Source organism: Euprymna scolopes, chromosome 46, assembly GCF_053919585.1.
Source record: "Euprymna scolopes isolate OS-2025 chromosome 46, ASM5391958v1, whole genome shotgun sequence".
Classification (NCBI taxonomy): domain Eukaryota; kingdom Metazoa; phylum Mollusca; class Cephalopoda; order Sepiida; family Sepiolidae; genus Euprymna; species Euprymna scolopes.
In genome coordinates this window covers 121,043,168-121,047,433 of record NC_136527.1, presented here as the reverse complement: position 1 = coordinate 121,047,433, position 4,266 = coordinate 121,043,168, and positions in this window count along the sequence as shown.

The following is a 4,266-nucleotide window of genomic DNA, read 5'->3' as shown; positions in this document are numbered from 1 at the left end:
ACAAAAACACGTCCATCCCCAGCTAAGGCATTACCCCCACCCGTCACTACAGCATTACCGAAAAAAGAAAAAAAAAAACTGACAACAAATTCAAAGCGCTAAGTAAATTAAAAGACAGACTCGACCAAGAACCCTAACCCTAACCCTTCCCCGACTCTCTCTTTCCTGACTCCTCCCCAACAAAAACACGTCCATCCCCAGCTAAGGCATTACCCCCACCCGTCACTACAGCATTACCGAAAAAAGAAAAAAAAACTGACAACAAATTCAAAGCGCTAAGTAAATTAAAAGACAGACTCGACCAAGAACCCTAACCCTAACCCTTCCCCGACTCTCTCTTTCCTGACTCCTCCCCAACAAAAACACGTCCATCCCCAGCTAAGGCATTACCCCCACCCGTCACTACAGCATTACCGAAAAAAGAAAAAAAAAAACTGACAACAAATTCAAAGCGCTAAGTAAATTAAAAGACAGACTCGACCAAGAACCCTAACCCTAACCCTTCCCGACTCTCTCTTTCCTGACTCCTCCCCAACAAAAACACGTCCATCCCCAGCTAAGGCATTACCCCCACCCGTCACTACAGCATTACCGAAAAAAGAAAAAAAAAAACTGACAACAAATTCAAAGCGCTAAGTAAATTAAAAGACAGACTCGACCAAGAACCCTAACCCTAACCCTTCCCAGACTCTCTCTTTCCTGACTCCTCCCCAACAAAAACACGTCCATCCCCAGCTAAGGCATTACCCCCACCCGTCACTACAGCATTACCGAAAAAAGAAAAAAAAAAACTGACAACAAATTCAAAGCGCTAAGTAAATTAAATGACAGACTCGACCAAGAACCCTAACCCTAACCCTTCCCAGACTCTCTCTTTCCTGACTCCTCCCCAACAAAAACACGTCCATCCCCAGCTAAGGCATTACCCCCACCCGTCACTACAGCATTACCGAAAAAAGAAAAAAAAAACTGACAACAAATTCAAAGCGCTAAGTAAATTAAATGACAGACTCGACCAAGAACCCTAACCCTAACCCTTCCCCGACTCTCTCTTTCCTGACTCCTCCCCAACAAAAACACGTCCATCCCCAGCTAAGGCATTACCCCCACCCGTCACTACAGCATTACCGAAAAAAGAAAAAAAAAAACTGACAACAAATTCAAAGCGCTAAGTAAATTAAAAGACAGACTCGACCAAGAACCCTAACCCTAACCCTTCCCAGACTCTCTCTTTCCTGACTCCTCCCCAACAAAAACACGTCCATCCCCAGCTAAGGCATTACCCCCACCCGTCACTACAGCATTACCGAAAAAAGAAAAAAAAAACTGACAACAAATTCAAAGCGCTAAGTAAATTAAAAGACAGACTCGACCAAGAACCCTAACCCTAACCCTTCCCAGACTCTCTCTTTCCTGACTCCTCCCCAACAAAAACACGTCCATCCCCAGCTAAGGCATTACCCCCACCCGTCACTACAGCATTACCGAAAAAAGAAAAAAAAAACTGACAACAAATTCAAAGCGCTAAGTAAATTAAATGACAGACTCGACCAAGAACCCTAACCCTAACCCTTCCCAGACTCTCTCTTTCCTGACTCCTCCCCAACAAAAACACGTCCATCCCCAGCTAAGGCATTACCCCCACCCGTCACTACAGCATTACCGAAAAAAGAAAAAAAAAACTGACAACAAATTCAAAGCGCTAAGTAAATTAAAAGACAGACTCGACCAAGAACCCTAACCCTAACCCTTCCCAGACTCTCTCTTTCCTGACTCCTCCCCAACAAAAACACGTCCATCCCCAGCTAAGGCATTACCCCCACCCGTCACTACAGCATTACCGAAAAAAGAAAAAAAAACTGACAACAAATTCAAAGCGCTAAGTAAATTAAAAGACAGACTCGACCAAGAACCCTAACCCTAACCCTTCCCCGACTCTCTCTTTCCTGACTCCTCCCCAACAAAAACACGTCCATCCCCAGCTAAGGCGTTACCCCCACCCGTCACTACAGCATTACCGAAAAAGGAAAAAAAAAAACTGACAACAAATTCAAAGCGCTAAGTAAATTAAAAGACAGACTCGACCAAGAACCCTAACCCTAACCCTTCCCAGACTCTCTCTTTCCTGACTCCTCCCCAACAAAAACACGTCCATCCCCAGCTAAGGCATTACCCCCACCCGTCACTACAGCATTACCGAAAAAAGAAAAAAAAAACTGACAACAAATTCAAAGCGCTAAGTAAATTAAAAGACAGACTCGACCAAGAACCCTAACCCTAACCCTTCCCCGACTCTCTCTTTCCTGACTCCTCCCCAACAAAAACACGTCCATCCCCAGCTAAGGCATTACCCCCACCCGTCACTACAGCATTACCGAAAAAAGAAAAAAAAAACTGACAACAAATTCAAAGCGCTAAGTAAATTAAAAGACAGACTCGACCAAGAACCCTAACCCTAACCCTTCCCCGACTCTCTCTTTCCTGACTCCTCCCCAACAAAAACACGTCCATCCCCAGCTAAGGCATTACCCCCACCCGTCACTACAGCATTACCGAAAAAAGAAAAAAAAAACTGACAACAAATTCAAAGCGCTAAGTAAATTAAATGACAGACTCGACCAAGAACCCTAACCCTAACCCTTCCCCGACTCTCTCTTTCCTGACTCCTCCCCAACAAAAACACGTCCATCCCCAGCTAAGGCATTACCCCCACCCGTCACTACAGCATTACCGAAAAAGGAAAAAAAACTGACAACGCTTGCCTCCCCCCCAAAAAAAACAATCATCACCAAACCATCCCCTTTTAATACCCCTGCAACCCCCCTCAAAATACCCCTTCTCCCTCCCCAATGAAAACTTACATGTCTCCTCCTCCTCCTCCTCCTCCTGCTTCCTTGCCTCTCATCGGGGGGGGGGGAAAAAAAAGGCCACGAAGTCCTTCTATGGAAGCTGAACCCCGAAAGAAAAAACTCCCTTACTGCACAGGCAAAAACGTCTGTAAATTAACCCCAGAACAGGAAACAGTGATGAAAAATCACAATAGAAAAGACTACAGGGCACTTTATGCGTTTAAAACAGTAAAAAAATGAGAAGTAGCTAACCCAGAAAACTTTAAAACCACAAGAAGGCTTCTTACGGTTGTCAGAATTTTTTTTTTTTTTTTTTTTTTTTTTTTTTACACAGTGGTCACCACTTATCAAGCCCTGGAAGCCACAGGGATAAGGGTTATTGCAAGTACATTACGTTAGTGTGGAGATTTGATGAAGTGTTTACTTAAAGGGGGCGGTTCATTAGGAATTTGTTAACATTGGACTTGAACACATCTAAGTTGTAGTCAGGTGGGAAGCAGGCAGACGGAACAGAGTTCCACAGGCGTGCAGTTCTAAGAAAGAAGCTTTGTTCATGGAATCAACGTTTTGATTTAGGCATAGATATAGAGTGGGGGAAATTTTTCACAGTGGATTCAGCTAGACGGGTGTTTTTCGTGAAAGATTGGCGAGGGGGGGGACCAGAGATTGGAGTTCAGACGAACACCTGCCATGGAAATAACGATAAAACAAGGATAGGCTCGCAACGTCTCTTCTATGGGAGAGAGGTTGCAGGGTAGAGAAAAGGGCATCCCCCACTAAGCCACAAAGTCTATTTTGTACTCTGTCAAGGCAGGATAGGCTGTTTTTAGCAGCTCCTAACCACATATGGCAACAGTATTCCATCCTTGGACGTACTTGGCTTTTATATAGATAGAGAATTGCATATGTAGTGAGATATCTTCTGGAGCGGTAGAAGGATCCCACCATCTTTCCATCAGCATATCTGCGGTAGATCTTGCAGAGCGGAAACCATATTGTGTCACTAAGAAGATTGTTTCTGCTGAGGTGGTTGACTATTTCTCTATTTAATATGGATTCCAGCAACTTACTCATAACACACAGGAGACTTATTGGTCTGTACTGAGAGGGAGATGACTTATCACCTGAATTCTTAAATACAGAGCAAACTGATGAGGTCTTCCAGGGAGTCGGAAAGCACTTCTCCTTAAGGCAGTGCTTAAACAGTTTCGTAAGTATGGGAGCAAGTTCTGGTTGAAGCTTTTTTAACATTATAATTGGGATGCCGTCAGGGCCAGTTGCTTTACTGGAATCTAGGTTCTTGATTAGCTTGGCGACCTCATGCACGAATATTTGTATGTTACCTAGCTTGTTCTGTGTTATAGGAGGAAATATGGGGAGTTGATGGCCTTCGTCGCATAGGGTAGAATTAGCTGCA